Consider the following 18,168-nt stretch of genomic DNA (forward strand, 5'->3'; position numbering starts at 1 on the left):
TCCAAGACGTGACACAATAAATGTAAATGATCTCATTACTTTTACAAGGACCACGATACTTTTTTATTAACAAATACTACTAAAAAAACTCGTCTGCGAAAGATACTTATCTAATAGAGAGATCTATGATTAATCCAAAAAAAGAAATTAATTTTAAATGCACTCTTGATTTAGAGTGCATTTTTTTAGTTCATTTTTTTCACAAGTTTTGAGCTGAATAAAGTGAATTATTAAAACATATTTCGCATTTCTTTTAATGTACTAAAATGAAATATAAAATACTTTCCTCCAAGCATTTATTATTACCTCTGTTTTAATGCCTATTTTACCCATTCTCGCGAAGTTTTTTTCCCGAACTATTTCGCGCTATACGACAACATTGCAAAAATTATTTAGAGACAATATTTAAGTAAATGCGTTTTTTAATTTAACTATTTAAACTTTTTCAATAATTGTTATTTTTTATAGTTCGAAGTAATAATTTTTCATTTATTTTAAAATCATTTTAAAGGACTTTGCGAACATTAAAAGGTTCATCTACTTGAGAAGAACCTAAATCATATATCTTCTGTTATTTTTACTAGCTGTATACGTAATACATAAATGATTATGAATTAATTTTAAAAATAAGTTTTTATACATACAAATATCCATACTGATTGTGCATGCTTAAAAATTCTTTGACCGAATTCTTTGACTTCAGAGAAATTCAGATTGTGTGCCCATTTTGAGAACTTGTATTTTTGACGACTGATTTCATGGCATGCGGTGGGGAAAAAATTTAAAATCAATCAGACAAAAACTCTCTGAAAGATGAATAATTATGTGCAATAACGTCGATTATCTCAAACTTTTACAAAAGGTCTGTAGTCTGGTTGGTAGGGTACTGGGGCCATGTCCAAGAGTTCGTGGATTCGATCCCAGCCGGCCGAAGACTCCTCATGTAGTAAATGCTGACTGCTGGACAATAAATCTGTCGAATGGCTAAGTCCTCCATGTTTCCATAACAAATCAATACCTCTGGGGGTACTGATCCATGAGTTTCTTTGTCTTCTGGATTGGTTCAAAATTACAAGGCTACGGAGTTGAACATTAGTAGTCGAAAACCCAAAATTCGGTCGGCTGCTGAAGGACAGATATAAAACAAAATAAAAACTTTAACAAAATTCTGAGTTTATTATTTTACATAAAGGTAAAAAAAATACTATTTGTTCTGAAATCTAAGTCGTTATGTTTAAAATTTTAAAAAATGATGACAGTTAAATGAGTTATTGTGTTTGTTAATATGCAAACAATGTAAAAGTCATGAATGCTTCTCTGTTATATGAGCATCAATTTTTTTCCTTGCCAACAAATTATGCCCAATATTTTTGAAATAGAAAATTAAAAAATAAATCATTTTGAAATTTTATTTTACATTGATTTATAAAGAAATAAAAAATATTATTTGCTTCATTATTTCGAATAATTTATGATAAACGGTTAATGTCCGAAAATTGAATTTAGCATTACAACTATAAACCATAACCGTAATTATTATGATAAATTTTGCACTGAAGTTTCTGAATCTAGAAATGGTAAGAGACATGACTGTCTCATTTCTGAAATGAACCTTAATAAATTTCTGAATGTATTAATCAAGAAACTCTAAATTTCATTTCCAAATATTCAATGGATTTAAATTATCTTCAAATGACTCTAATGTTCATTAGAAAGCTACAAGTCGAATTCTCAAGATTAATTTACGGTTACTCAAATCGATTTTCTTGCTCTGGTAGACAAAATCCGTTTCTCTAAATGCCACAAACACCTGCTCATAAATTTATTATTGTTTGATGCTCTTTAAGTCTTTGCTGCGCGATTGAATATGAAAATAAGATGTTATATGTTTACTTAAAGCTATCATTGAAAGGTTGAAAATACAGCTGAATAAATATATTTCACTTTTGACAGCCTCAGGTATAAAAATCAACTCACATATCTCGCCATTTCTGAGGTTTTTAATTTAATACTTTTTCAACTTCATTTGTGAATTTTACTGATGCAGTTATAAGCAACAATCATTAAGTTCGTACAATGAATTTAGATTTGAAATCAGTTAAACAAATATTTGATTAACGTAAAACATTGTACTGTTCTTTATTTTATTGCCATTGATATCATTTTTGAATTAATCATATAGCTAATTTCAACAAAAAAAATAATAATAATAATTTTTATGACCAAAAGACGTGTTTTAGAATATGTGTATTACGATTCTTGAGATAACTATATTTTTAAATTTAACATAACATTATTTTTTCTTTTATACTTTTAAAATATTAAGTAAATTTTAATTTAAAAAATCATTTTTAATTAATGCTTCAAATTTCAAATGTTGCCAAATTCAAAGCAAATAAATTATCACATATGAATTAACTAACTCTGTTTACAAAATTGTACTACCTTCCTGCACCATCAAATATTAAATTATATAATAATTATTAAATTCATTCGGAATTTTCTCAATTACAAGAAATAATAAAAATACTCTCGACGATTAAAAAAATTTCCGAAAGTTATAATAAATTTTAGTTCATAAACTATAATATAACTATAATATATTCCCATATCAGCCTTAACATATTTAATCATAAAAGTTCTCAAGTTAAACTAAATTGAATATATATATGGGTCATTCTCACAAAAACAGTCATTTTCATGTCCCCAGTATATTTTATGCTTGTTTTACAGCTTACGAAGAAAAAAAATTCAGGGAAAGTGTCCTTCAGAATGCAAGCTAACAAAAGAATAAAAATAAAATTATCNTATATATATATATATTGTGTGTTATTTATTAGAATCTATTTTTAACATTATTTTTAACAACACATATATAAATAACAACGGAAAATTAAAATTAAGAAAATCACATTAAACGTTTTTGTTAATCAAAAAACAACAAAAAAAATAAGAATTTTCAAATCCATTTATATGTTTGGGTAAACTAAAAGTAGTCATTCTTGGCATCTGAAAATAAAGTTTTTACTAAATTAAACTAATTTATAATGTTTCGTCTTGACGCTTAGAGGAACTTTCGTGTAAGACATATTGTTCACAAAATGAAAGAAAATGCAAAAAAATAACAAACTTCATGTGATGTAAAAAAAAGAACACTTAAAAATAATAAATGTCAAAATTGTGTCAAGAAATAAATTTTTACTGTGCAGTTTCTAAATCATTCAAGACAAAGAATACTACTCCTTAACTTATTAAGAGCGACACTGCAAAACTGAAATTCAGTCTCATATCTGCGTAAACATTAATTAATTAAAAGGGTTCCCAAATTAGACTTAATTTGGAAAAAATATTAATATACTATCCAATAAAATCTATTTTGAAACATTATTTTTAAGAATTCATACATAAATAAAAAATACAATGAAACTTACTAAACTCCATTTAACGGTTTTGTTAACTAAAACATAAAAAAGAAAATATCATAAGAATTTACAAAATCTAATTATATGTATACAATAACTAAAATTGATCGTTTATTGCAAATAAATAAAGTATTTACTAAATTAAAAGAACTTAGCACGTTTCATCTTGATGTTTAAAAAAAACTTTTCCTGTCAGACTTGAAAGTAAAATAAAGGATTAAGTCATCAACCAAACTACGTGCTGCCATTGATAAAATGTTGAAGAAAAGAACACTTAAAAATGTTATATGTCAAAATTGTGTCAGAAAATCATAATTTCTTATCATGAAACTTTAAAATTGTTCAAAAAAAGAAACACTAGTCCTTGACGTGTTAATACAGTTTTAGAGCATCTTGAAAAACTAATAAAAGCATGGCGAAATTTTTACTTCTTTTTAAGTCCGGAAATTTAGATACATATTTTTGGAGAATCATCTCGGGGATCGAATCTACTAAAACATTAAAAGAAAAAATGTAAAATTTGAAAAAAAGGGTTTCTAAAAATATGTCAAATAACTCATTTCTTACGATACAATTTTGAAAACTATGAATAAAACGGGATTCTGTAATCTTTAATGTGTTATTAGTGCTCTATGGTATTTTGCGAAACTAATAAAAACATTTACGAAAATCTTTCTTTTTTATATATAGCTGATTTTAGATATTTGACTTTGAAATGTTAAAGAAAAATAATCTCCAAAAAAAAAACTCAAGGAAAAATATAAAATTCAAAGTAGTTAAGGATTAAAAAAAATTTTATCAAAAATTTTTGAATGATTCAACTAAAAACCATACACAAAAATTAAGGCTATGTTCATTCATGTGTTGCCAGTGTTTCGAAACATCTTGTTAGACTAATAAATATAATTATATATAGTGAAAATATTGAACCTTTATTTAGTTAAATGATTTTCGATATTTAACTTTACGTTATGATTTCAATATATGTTCGTAGAATCTACTAAAAAGCAAACTAAACGAAGATGGCAAACAAACATTTAAAAAGTTTTCGGCTCTTTTTTTTTTATTAGATCAAGCAAGAAAGTTAAAACCAAATTTTAAAACAAATGGCAATTTTTTTTTAAATGGCGGACACTTGGGGTTTGTCCCATTGGTCACAGAAATGCCAGAAATGCTACTCTCTTCTCGTTACCCAGTGGGCACCTGTGGTGAAGCCACGGCGGTGGAGCAGCGTCGCCCACGTCACACAACCACAAACCCGTTTATAGGGCGGACACATTCATACAAAGAGGAAAGGACATAGAACACAGAGAGAGAAAGAAACATCCATGCCCTGAGCAGGATTCGAACCCGCGGCCAATGGCTCCGCAGTCAGACACGCTAACCACTCGGCCACCTTGGTCGGCTGGCAAAAATTTTAGTTCTTTATAAATTGTGGATATTTAACTTCAAAACATTATTTTTCAGTAAAAAATCTGAAACATAATTGACTGAAAAACTAAAATAAACAAATACTTTAATTGTTGTCAATAAATAAATACTTGAAGAATTTAGTATAAATAGAAAGAAATACTTGAAACTTGAATAGAAAGAAATACTTCACACTTAAATCGAAAGAAATACTTAAAAATTGTTTATGTCAAAAAATTAATTTCTTAAAATGCAATTTTAAAACCATCCATATAAAGGAATGCTATAGTCACTTTATAGTTACTTGTATGTTACTTGTGTGTTACTAGTGTTTCAGAGCATCTTGTTATACTAATAAAAATATTGCGAATTTTTTTTTTCTTTATTTAGTTCAGGTTTTCAACTTATTAAGTTATGATTTCCGACGTAAAATTCACTAAAAAGAGAACTAATTCGAAGATAGCAAATATAGATATAAAGTTTCAGGCTCTTCTTTTGACTAGATCAAGCAAGACTGGTAAAATTAGAGTTTGAAACGTTGCAAAAAAAAAGTCCTGCAAAATTTTTTCTCCTTTATAAGTCTTTATAAATTTCAGATATTTTGGATATTTAAATTTTGATGTCATTTCAGACAAAAATCTCCAAAAAAAAACTGAAAGAAAAATGTAAAGTATGATATAAATAAATACTTAAATAATTTTTTTCACTAAATAAAGACTTAAGAAAATTTGTATAAGATTAGAAAGAAAGAAATATTTAAAAATAATGTATGCCAAAAAACTAATTTCTTATGATACAAATTTTAAAGCATCCATAAAAGAGAAGGCTGTTAATACTTATGTGTTACTAGTTTCTCCTAGCGTCTTGTAAACTAATAAAAATATGGCAAAATGTTTGCTTTTTTATTTAGTTCAGGAATTTTAGATAATTATGTTTACTCTATATATGTTTTCAGACGTAAAATCTACTAAAAAGAACACAAAATTTAGATAGCAAATGCAAATATAAAATTCCCTGCTCTTCTTTTGATTAATTCAATCAAGAAAGGTTAAAACAAATTTTGAGAAATTGCGAAAAAACCATATGAAAATTTTGTTTCTTTATAGAGTTTATTAATTTTTAATATTTAACTTTGAAAAGTCATATTAGACAAAAAGACAAATTCAAAAATAAGTAAATAAATAAGTAAAAGAAAATTTTTAAATTTTAACAAAGTGTATACTTAAAAACATTGTTTGTCAGTAAATAAATATTGAAATATTTTTTTAAAGAATTCCAATGAAAGAAATATTTAAAAATAATTTATGCAGAAATATTAATTCTGTATGCCACAATTTTAAAATCATCCGTATAAAAGAATGCTATAGCTGCTTATGTGTTACTAATAACTCAGAGTATCTTGTTAAACTAATGAAACTATTTCGAAATTTGTGCTTTTTTTATTTAACTCAGGGATTTTAGATATATAACTCTAAGGAGATAGCAAGCTTAGATTAAAAGTTTCTGGCTCTTCTATTGATTAGGTCAAACAAAAAATTTTAAAACGGAGTTAAAAACATTACGAAAAAGCACTCTATGTAAAGTTCAGTGATTTTTGATATTTAATTTTAAAATATCATTTCAGACAAAAAAATTTCTAAAAATATTTCTAAAAAATTACTTAATACTTAAAATAAATAAACTTAAAATAAATAAATTCTTAAAATAAACTCAAACTTAAAATGAAAAATCTTGAAATAAATAAATTCTTAAAAACAATTTTTATTTTCAGTAAATAAATACTTCAATAATTTTGTTAATAATAACTTTAATATTTCAATAATACTTCAATAAGAAAGAAATATTTAAAAATAACTTATAATAAAATTTCAAAACTATCCCTAAAATCGAAAGCTATAGTTAGTTATGCGCTACTAGTCACTCAGAGAATCTTGTTAAACTAATAAAAATATCGCGAAATTTTCGCTTCTTTATTTAGTTCAGGGATTTCAGATATTTAACTCTAAGGCATGATTTTAGTCATAAAATCTACTGAAAAGCAAACTAAACTGAGATAGCAAACATAGATTTAAAGTTTCCTTCTCTTCTATTGATTAAGTCAAACAAAAAATGCTAAAACGGAGTTGAAAACATTGCGAAAAAACACTCTATGTAAAGTTCAGTGATTTCTGATGTTTAATTTTGAAATATCATTTCAGACAAGAAAAATTCTAAAAATATTTCTAAAAAATTACAAAACTTGAAATAAATAAATTCTTAAAAACAATTTTTATTTTCAGTAAATAAATACTTCAATAATTTTGTTAATAATAACTTTAATATTTCAATAATACTTCAATAAGAGAGAAATATTTAAAAATAACTTATAATAAAATTTCAAAACTATCCCTAAAATCGAAAGCTATAGTTAGTTATGCGCTACTAGTCACTCAGAGAATCTTGTTAAACTAATAAAAATATCGCAAAATTTTCGCTTCTTTATTTAGTTCAGGGATTTTAGATATTTAACTCTAAGGCATGATTTCAGTCATAAAATCTACAGAAAAGCAAACTAAACTGAGATAGCAAACATAGATTTAAAGTTTCCGGCTCTTCCATTGATTAAGTCAAACAAAAAATGCTAAAACGGAGTTAAAAACATTGCGAAAAAACACTATGTAAAGTTCAGTGATTTCTGATATTTAATTTTGAAATATCATTTCAGACAAAAAAAATTCTAAAAATATTTCTAAAAAATTACAAAACTTGAAATAAATAAATTCTTAAAAACAATTTTTATTTTCAGTAAATAAATACTTCAATAATTTTGCGCAAAATTCGAAAGAAAGAAATATTTAAAAATAACTTATAATAAAATTTCAAAACTATCCCTAAAATCGAAAGCTATAGTTAGTTATGCGCTACTAGTCACTCAGAGAATCTTGTTAAACTAATAAAAATATCGCAAAATTTTCGCTTCTTTATTTAGTTCAGGGATTTTAGATATTTAACTCTAAGGCATGATTTCAGTCATAAAATCTACAGAAAAGCAAACTAAACTGAGATAGCAAACATAGATTTAAAGTTTCCGGCTCTTCTATTGATTAGGTCAAACAAGAAAGGTAAAAACAGAGTTTGAAATAGGGTTCGCAACATTTCCTGAAGATTTCTAGACAGTGATTGAATTATGCCTGCGTCAGGTGAATAAATATTAATGTTTTACCAATTAGAAGAACGCCAAGCGTTCTATTTGGGAGATGGAAATCGATTTTATCAGCCAGGCTTTTACATGTGAACAGATAAATTGGAGTCTACACTGATTGTTGGGTATTTTCGGAATTGTGAGTAAATTTTTGTGTTGCTTTGGAAATAATGGTTATCTGTCTTTATTCGAATAGGGAAAAAATATTTTGCTTGATGATGACGAAGTTTTGGCTATTTATCGAAAACATCGATAAAAGGATATTCGTAAAAACTAAACCAATCGTGAACACAAAAGTTTCACATAACCGTTATAGGAAATTTGTATTTTCTACATAAATAATATTAAAATGAACTATCAAATTTCGCACTTTTGTTGATATAAAATTATTTTTCGTACAATTTTTTTTTTGGTTAAGTGTTATATAGTTCCCTAACAAAATTAAAAATAAAATTAAAAAATGTTTCTGAATGCTTTTTATTTATGAGCTCTTTTGCTCAAAAACTCATATTCTTTTTTTTTTCGCTTTAAAGTATCATTTTACTTTTAAGCATTATTTTTTTAATGAATAAAGGCATATTGAGGACTTTTTAAGCTATAAATTATTTTATAAAAAAGAATACGTATTACTAAAGCATTGCCTTATTAAGAGTATCAATACTGATATTTCCTTGCACTTCAGCATTAGAAAAGAAAATAATAAGGAATTAATACTCCATTGGTAAAATTCTATAAATTTTAGAAGGCTCTGAATTTTTACTTTACATAGTGCCATTCGGAATTAAATCAGAGACTTGAAAATAAATAAATAATAATAATGTACTTTTTAAGTGGTAAAATGCTTATTTTTCTTAATTTTTTCTTAATTGCAATAGTAAAGTAAAATTGAATTGAATTTATATATGCGATTTCCACGTAATTTACTCAAGCAAAACGTTTTCCAAATTTCTGTTAAGTCTTCTGTGTTCGGCCAAAAACCCGAATCCCTTATAAATATTTTGTTTGCATGCAATAGTGGTTCGAAAAAGGATACTATCTACTTTTTCACCATTTTCATGTGTAAAATATGTAAATTCGTTTTTATTAAGCAAATTAATATTATGTTCTTCCAAATTTTACCTCACATTAAGGAAACATTATTAAATAAAATTAAGAATATAATATGAATTTTTCAGTGAAAACAAAGCAATAAAAATAGTAAAAGAAAACACAAAAAAGCTAACTGTTATTAGCGGCTTTTACATGAAAAAGATTCAAAAAATTCTTTTTACAATTATGCAACGATTTTAGAGACATAAGATTGCAGTTAGTAATGATTAATCAAGCAATCTGTGTACATATAAATTTAGTATGCATATTATTTTATGCATATTAAATTAGTATACACATTTATGGAGCTTGAGATGCTCCTCATTTCGAATTATGAATATTATGTGGTATTTAAAAATATTTTATTTTACATTGTTAGATGAAACCATAATGGATCTATCTCAAATATATGGCTATAATTTAATTAAATTATTAAATTCATTTTTATATTTTATTTTACGTTACGCATAACAGCTCCCCTATTGGTACTAATATGTGTTAGGGTTGACCCTTTGAATTGAATTAATTTTCATTAAACCAGAAAAACAAAAGCAGAATTTTTATTAGTGATACTTTTTCCAGTATTTTGTACTATTTCAGGTCAGATTAAGTGAAAAATATTATAATTAGCATTTTGATAATTTATGATTATGAAATACAGCATTTAAACGCCACTGTCTAACACAACGCTAAAGGTAATATCTTCCAAATGAGGCTCACATCCAAACAATAATTTCACAAAATTGCACTTATTTAGATAGAAGAGGAATAGAATTCATCACTGAAATTTCGTGAATTTTCAAAATCAATTATTGACAAATTTTTGAATATGAGTGGAAAAAAAATTTCCAGACAACTTTTTTTGAGATTTTATATCTTAATGCAAATAAAATTTCGATAATATAACAGACTCTTTTAGTAACTATTAGACTCTTGTTTTTTTTTGTTTTTTTTTTTGTCATTAAAAAAATCCCAAAATACATTTTGCTTGTAATTAGTGCGACAGAAAAAATATTTATAAAAGGGATACCAGTATCCCACCTGCGTTAAAGGGTTAAGGCCTGGATGCACAAACTTATTCCTCCATGTTGACCGAATTCTAACCCATAGTCTTTGAGCTACCCATAGTCTTTGGGCTAAACCTCATTCATTTTTATTAGTATGCAAGTGCTTCATTTACATTAAAATTGCATTTAAGTACCTGCAAGTGACGTCACGCGTGGGTATCGAACCTGATTGGCCACTAAAACGCGCGATCGACGCCTACGCGTGACGCCGTTTGCATGTACCCAATTAAATCTGATCCAGAAATTGATTCTGCGTGATAATAAACTAAACTTAGCTGTTACATAATCTTTTTAATGCACAACCAGCTGATTTCTGCAATTTTCTTCCATAGTTGCAGGTACCCGATGTGAATACGTTTACACAATAAAAATTATTATAAAATCCTAATTGTTACAAAAACAAGGTTAGTACTCCTCCTCCATTTCATAAGTTAATTATAAAAATATTTTAATTGTGCTAATTATTCTTATAGATGTTATGTTGATGGCCCGCTTGATTAAGCTGTGCCTATTAACTCACGGCCTGTTGTGACCAGAAATATGAATTTTGTTAATATTGTATTCAATTACTTTGAGAGAGTAGTTATTTTTAAGTTTATTATCCTATACATGTTTTTCCTTGATAAAAATTTTATGCAGAAGATGACTTTTCCGTGTAGAAACAAAAAAGTAAATAAGAAAATATTTACTAGAGTAGGGAAATGCGTGTAGAAGGAAGAACATGATCCGCACGAAAAATATATGTCCAGCCTATTGAGTTTGCTTGATGACAACTGTCAAATTCAGGTTTTTTTTTTTCCTGAAACAATCTTATTTAATGAATATGTTTATTACAAGCACACTTTAAATTCACCAGTAAAGAATAATTTAAGTGCTATTAAAAATAGTAACACATAATTTAATGCTGTTTTTTTTTTCGGTTTATGTGAAACTCGTGCTGTCGTAAGAAATAATCAAACTAAAATAAAATCCTGATTGATTATTTTTGTTTGAAAAAGTTTAGACGTGCCTAAAATTTAGAAATTTACCTAAAATTTTAAAAAAAAATTTAAAAAATTTCTTACTTTTTTTTTAACTTTAAATTTCTCTAACATTTTTTATTTCCCTTAAAAATGGATATTTCCGATTTATAAAATTCAATATGTTTATAAATTTACATAAAATTATAATTCTGCATAAGAAAATTCTGCTAATATGTTAATTAGAACAAAATAGTAATAGGCTACCAGGATTTAAAAAATAATCGACTGTACTTCTAAGTACTTGTAGTAATTTAGTGTAACTTGTAGTAATTTAGTAAGTATTTGTGGCAATTTTACATATTAACAATGTAAAACGATAACCTTATATCATATAACGATTAAAAAAATTGAAAATGGTTTTTCTCATTTTTGAATCTTTTGTATATTTTTAAAATTTCGACATAAATGTTCAAATTTATATCTGGCTATCATCTACTCCCTTTATCTCATTTTGTTATTTTATTTATTCATTTTTTTTTTGTTACATTTGAGATCAAGTCGAAAGCAAGTAAAAACAAAATCTTATAAAAAGAAAATCTTGCGAGGGAGAAATAAAATTTTCCACAACAAGAGATAAATTAGCATTATTTAAACCAAAAAAATATTAAAAAGAATTAACGAGAAAAGCACTTAAAATTGCAATAATTTTCGAAAGAATTGGAATTTCAAAAAAAAGAAAGGTGGAAAGAAAGCCGTCATAAGTTTATAAGTGAAAATGGCCCTTTCAACGCGTTTTATTTCAAATCTGTTGTTGCATTTCAGCAGGCAGAAGATCGGCTCTCGTAATATTTTTTGAAAGTTTAACATTAATTTTTTGAAAGTTAATAAATTGCTTCTAAATCTAATAGAAAAATGACTTTTTCTAAAGTTTAATAGTTTTTAAAATATTAAAAATATTTCTCGTCTTACAGTTCAGGCAATTTTTTTAAGCAGAAAAAAATTTATCTTAAGCACTTAAAATTTTACTCCTTTTTTTTCGTCGAAACTCTTTTAAATTCAATAAACCCCTTTAAATAAAAGCTTTATACAATAAAGTGCGTTTTTTACTTTGCTTTTTCCAGCACAAATTAGACTATTGTTCTTTTATCCCATTATATTTGAAAGTGTTAATCACAGTAGAAATGTGATCATTCTTGTTTCTGAGACATACATTTTTCAAAAAAATACTTAAAAGAAAATTCAAATCCTGTATTCTTGTAATAGTTTACATGAAATCTCTGGCACCTTTGCAAATAGATCGGTCGATATTTTACTCCTTATAGCGTTTCGTTGTTTATACAAGAGGAAACAGATCTGCTGTATGGGGAAACATTCCTGTCGAAATGTGGTTTCTTACATGTTTGCAGGACCGTTAAAACCTGCTTTGATTTAAACTTAAAACTGAATTATATTAAATTGAACTGTATGTTCAATAGCATAAGATCTAGAATCGACTGGGAAGAGCCAAAAAAAAAAATATATATATAGATAGATAGATATATGAAGCCCTTTGGGGAGGCGAGGAAGTGTTGCAGAGATTCTAAGTGCCATGTTTTATCTGATTTTTTTTTTTTTTTTTNATTTTTTTTTTTTTTTTTTTTGTAAATAATGTTAATTTATCTATAGTCCTTATTCTAACTTAAATTTATTTAGTTTATAACATTTTATTGTGTTTAAATTTTACTGATATAACATCGCTTTCGCAAACTTCCCTATCCCTTTTCTCTTTGTTTTATTTAATTTTTGAAGAAGGAGCAGTTATCCTCTTGGGCTGGTACCCCGTACCAAAGTTCCCATTTGCATTGTTCTACTGGCAAATTTTTGATCAACTTAGCTGATTTTAAAAAAGTATATCGAAAAACTAATCGTACTCTTTAGTGGCTACTTTTATCGTTTTATCTTTATGATGACAGAAATTGAAAACTGGAGAAATTTTATATAATATTTCAGAATTAAACATATAATCAAGTAATACACCAAAGATTTTTCTCATTGTGTTTATAAACAAAACTTAAAATACAAATAATACTCATTAAATATCTAAAATGACGAACTCTTTCATTGACGAATTCCTTTCAATTGCGCTTGAAACTAATACTATTAAGAGCAATACTATTTTATTTATTCAAAAGCTTTAACTAGTTAAATCCAGACACATCGACTACGCCCTTTAATATTATCTGTCTCTTGAGAATTAACTTTACTATGTCTGGTTTCTTTATTGTTTGACAGTGAATTGGTTTAGAATACATATTCAAAAATTAACCTAATTAGGATTTCTTTTAAAATAAGCTGATTTAATTTCTTTTTTTAACAAATCTGATCTCATTATTAATTATTAAAATCGAAAATATATATATATATATATATATANGGTATAATATATATATATATAAAGTATATTTTATGTTAATAAATTAAATCTATTGATTTTAAATCTCGTAAAATAATTTAATGTGAGGTGATTCTCCATATTATGCTCCTTTCGAAACACAAAGTTGTTTTAAGTGTCCTAAGAGAGTTTTCATAGAGTGACATTTCATCATTTTCGCCAATAATATCTCGTGAAGTTCCTATTTTGCTTTCTTTGCTTCGCCTCGATCCTTATTTTTCTACAATATTTTTCTATTTGTACACATTTAAAAAAAAAAAACATTTTTATAATTTAGTTATTCTTTCGAAAATTAATGTCTGGAATATAAAGAAATTTCTAATTTCACTGTATTTAAATTTTAATGTCCTTGTCATTGACTTTTTTATTACTGCTTATCTGTGTTGATATCATATATTTCATTATAGAAATATTTTATCTTGAAATCGAAGAAGAAATGTTTTTTATACGACTACCCAGGCACTACTATTGACAAAAATACTTTCACTTATCTTAATAGCAAACAATCATTTATTTTTGAAGTTTTTTATATCATAAATATTTTTTATTGAACTCAAGTGAAAATCTTTTTATTCATGGATCTCATTTTGAATTTTTAAATATTTTTACTAATATTAAACTAACATTATTTACTTAGAATAGAAATATGAAGCTAAAAAATGCAGGGTAATTTGTAAAGTAATTCATGTATCGGGTCATGCCTTACATTCAGTGCGTAAATGTAAAAAGAAGAAGAAGAGAAAGGAAAGAAAGAAAAATTTTTACTCTTCGAATAATTTAATCTAATTATCAAATTTAGAAAAATGCAATCTTAATGCATGGAAGGGCATGTTTGAATTATATTAATTGATTAATGCAGACGTTATCTTAAATTAAAAAATCAGGCACTCAAACGTATTCTTTATCTAAATAAATAGTTTTTAATTATTATTGTCCTTCAAAATAAGTGAAGTCTATGCTCGCGATAATTTCATCAGAAGAAAAGCGAAATATTTCTTCGATTTGGTTCAAATCTTAAATATTATTTGAAAGTACAGTGCGTTTAAAAAAAAAGGTGACCTCAAGTATGCTAATTAATTTTGGTCACCATTTTTTTTAATTTTTTTAGCATATTAATCAAAAAATAGAAAGTAAAATGCAAAACTTTCTTCCAATTTATTATCTATTTTTTCTTGATATATTTTATTTCGTATATTTTTTATTTATTTTATTTTCAATTTTTTGGGTGCTCCCCACACTATTTAATAGATATATATTTTGCTTTGGCTATATTAATACGATATTAGAAAGCACTCCTTTTCGCAAATATAATCGAGATTATATTGTTTCCTTAATTTGTTTTCCGTCTTTTTAATCTTTTTTAAGCATTTTGTTTTTAAACATTTAAAAAATATTTCATTTCAATAATTTTTCTTCTTCTTTTTTCATTAATCTTTATTATATTAGAGAGATAAATTGTGGGTTTAGATCTTATAAATATCTTTCCCATTTATAATTTAAATTAAATTAGCTTTTTTTCGTCACCAGGGGTCATACTCCTTCTAAAAGGGGTATCTAATCAAGGTGCTTGCCCATTGCATTCTTGTACTTTTGTACGCCACTGTCAAAAATTTAAAAAGATGGGATTGGTCAAACTGTACATGTTTTCCACCACAGAACTACTCCGCTCACAGCGTAAAATGTATCAATATTTTTCAAGATAATACATATAATAATAATAGTTATTATTATTATAATTGTTTATACAACAAATTCGCAAAACTTTCTATTTTCAATTTTAATTTCTTTCCAACACTGTCAGAAATTCCTTAACAAATTACAATATAAAATACCGACACATTTTCAACGCATCATCTGTAAAATCCATTAAACAGTAAAATAAATTTTCTTCGTAAAATATTATACCGTAATCTATTCAGTAATATTTATTTAATTGGAGTGATGAAATGATTTTTGGGTGATAATTACAGTAAAAATTATGATATATAGGGTTTTTTGTTTCGTAACATTTTCCGGTAAAAATGGATTTCACGGTAAAAAGTTTTACAGTGTATATTGTAAAAAATTTTGGTGTATAGTTGCCCCCAATTTTTCACTGTGCCGATAGTCAATTTTTTTTTAAAACTTTTTTACTGACTTTTATTTATTTATTTATTTACTTTTTTTTTTACTGATAACACAAATTTTCATGCAAATTATAATCAATTTATGGCTTCATGATAAAGACATTTCATTTAAAAAACAAGTACAATATTAGTAATATATTTTTACACTTATTCTTTCAAACAATTTTCATTTTGTCAATTTTATACATTTTTTTTACACTATTGTTCAGTACTTAAAAATGTATTTAGTTTACCTTTAAACCACAAATGGCGGCAACTATACACAAAATTTTTTATAGATTATTATTCTCTAGAAATGTACATCCGAACACATCATTTTACGATCGCCGGATGTTTCAACGTGTTACTCAGCAAACTATTAAAAGGCATTTCCATCTACGAAAGTAAAATTTATATTATTATTTTTATTTAATATTTACCAATCTGTTGTCTTGTCTTTAAATCTTTAGAATCTACTGTTGTTAAATGCTTCTCATATCAATGAAGTGAATTTTCATTATTTCGTGAGATAAAGCACATAACTTTATCCTTTATCTCAATTCATATTTTTAACTAAATTGGTTAAATTATTATTTCAGGCGTCCGGTTTTAAAATCTACTTTAACCATTTTTAAAAAATTTGTTCGGAAAGTCAAAATTTTATGTATATATTAAGCATTTAAATGTGAGTAAATGTTTTTGTGCATAAATGCTAAATGTTTTTGTGCATAAATGCTAAATGTTTTTGTGCATGAAGGTTAAATGTGCGTAAATGTTTTCGGAAAGAAGGAACGAGGTTCATTACTGTGTCAAGATAATTTTTATTGACAAAAATACAGATTTTATAAACAAAACAGTGTGTTTTTCCATTGACTGATTACTTATATATTTAGTAAAGAAAAAAGAAAAAAATTACAAACAATTCCTGTCTTATTTTGTGTTCGAGTAACATTTGAAAAAAATAATAAAATTAAGCAAAATATAACTAAAAATGCTTAATTGAAAATTTTTGTTAGCATTTATAATTTAATGTGTTTCTGAAAAATAACTTTGTGTTCTCTAAGAACATAATAAATTTAAGAATCCTAAATTAAATCTCTATTTTAGGATAAAAATGGATAGAAATTTTAATAATATTATAATAAATTGCATAATAATAATAATAAATATAAAGTTGCAATATCTTTTAAACTTTAATGCGTAAATTACAATTACGTCATATTCCTTATTCTATGCAAGATAAATATATGCTTTTTGTACTTGCACCATTTGAAAGAAAATTATTAGTATGTACTAATCCTCTTTTAAAATTATTGTTATAAAAATTCTCGCAATTCTTAATATTTTTGAGTTAAAAATTTTTGCTCAAAGAAATTAAGTATTCATTGACTAAATTTTGTGTATTTGCGAACTTCAAACTGCCTAACTCATACAATTTTATTTCAAAGCAAGATAAAAAAAAAAGATGAAAAACTTAAAAATTATTTTTTTATTTATTCAATTATTGCCAAAATTCTGTAGATAGTTTGTGAGAATTTATGTTTCAGAAACAGTTCAAATTTATCCTCGAAATTTAAGTTTATTCAGTTGTTTGAAATTTCTTACGCATTTGTTCTTGTATTTTCTTGAACAATTTGAAGGAAAAAAAACTATTTTTTTTTACTCCCAGAAATATTTAAGGAAATATTAAAAAAAGAAGAAGAAAAAAAAAGGAAGAAAAATGTATAAAACTTTTTATTTTGCAAATATATAATATCTTTTTAGAATAAAAAGGTTCTAAAAAATTTCAGGGTGCTTAAAATGTGAAATAAATTAATTATACTTTAAAATAGTGATAACATGTCCTTCATAGTTTAAAAACTATTTCTATTGGGCTACTTCTATAATTATAACAATAATTTAATAATTATTATTATTTTACGTCTAAGTTTGAAGGAAAGTTACCGAAAGTAATTGCATAAATTATTTCAATTAGTTTTACGAAATATAAACATGAGCAATTAAAATATTGCAACTAATTGAATTTAAATATTAAATTCATTTTAATGAGAATCGTAAAATGATCCTTTGAAGTTTCTTTAAAAAAACGTCTTTTGTTTCTATAGTACAAATTCTGAATCTATAATTATCAAATCTTGCTTCAAAAACACAGGGAAAAAATAAGAGTTTTCTTTTTTTTTAATAATAATAATTGAAGAAAAATAATTTTTTTCCAATGCTGATAACAGTTTAAAGTCATTTTACCGCTACAATTCTAAAAGAACTCATTATCAATGTCAATATTATTCTTCCATTAAAAATAAGATAAACAAATTCAAAACTAAACACACGTTAAAGTAAAGCATTTTTTTAACGTTTATAAAAAAAAATGTAATTAAAATGCGAAATATGACACTATTTATATCGATCAATAACGAAATATAAATACGACTTTTGATTAAATTTTATCTGCGACAAAAAGAAAAGTTAGTCTAAAAAATGATAATAAGAAAAACGAAAAA

At 25.4% G+C, this 18,168-nt stretch overlaps 1 protein-coding gene across 1 annotated transcript in view; it reads left to right on the forward strand.

The window, feature by feature from the left end:
- Nucleotides 1–7,989: 7,989 nt before the first annotated feature.
- LOC107443193 (Calcium/calmodulin-dependent protein kinase I) overlaps nucleotides 7,990–18,168 on the forward strand; it is a 32,231-nt gene continuing 22,052 nt past the window's right edge. Inside the window, exon 1 of the mRNA XM_016056982.3 lies at nucleotides 7,990–8,152. The gene's annotated coding sequence lies outside the window, so the exon portion shown is untranslated. The remainder of the gene's footprint in view (nucleotides 8,153–18,168) is intronic.

The sequence above is a fragment of the Parasteatoda tepidariorum genome, chromosome 4 (genome assembly GCF_043381705.1).
Source record: "Parasteatoda tepidariorum isolate YZ-2023 chromosome 4, CAS_Ptep_4.0, whole genome shotgun sequence".
Taxonomy (NCBI): Eukaryota; Metazoa; Arthropoda; class Arachnida; order Araneae; family Theridiidae; genus Parasteatoda; species Parasteatoda tepidariorum.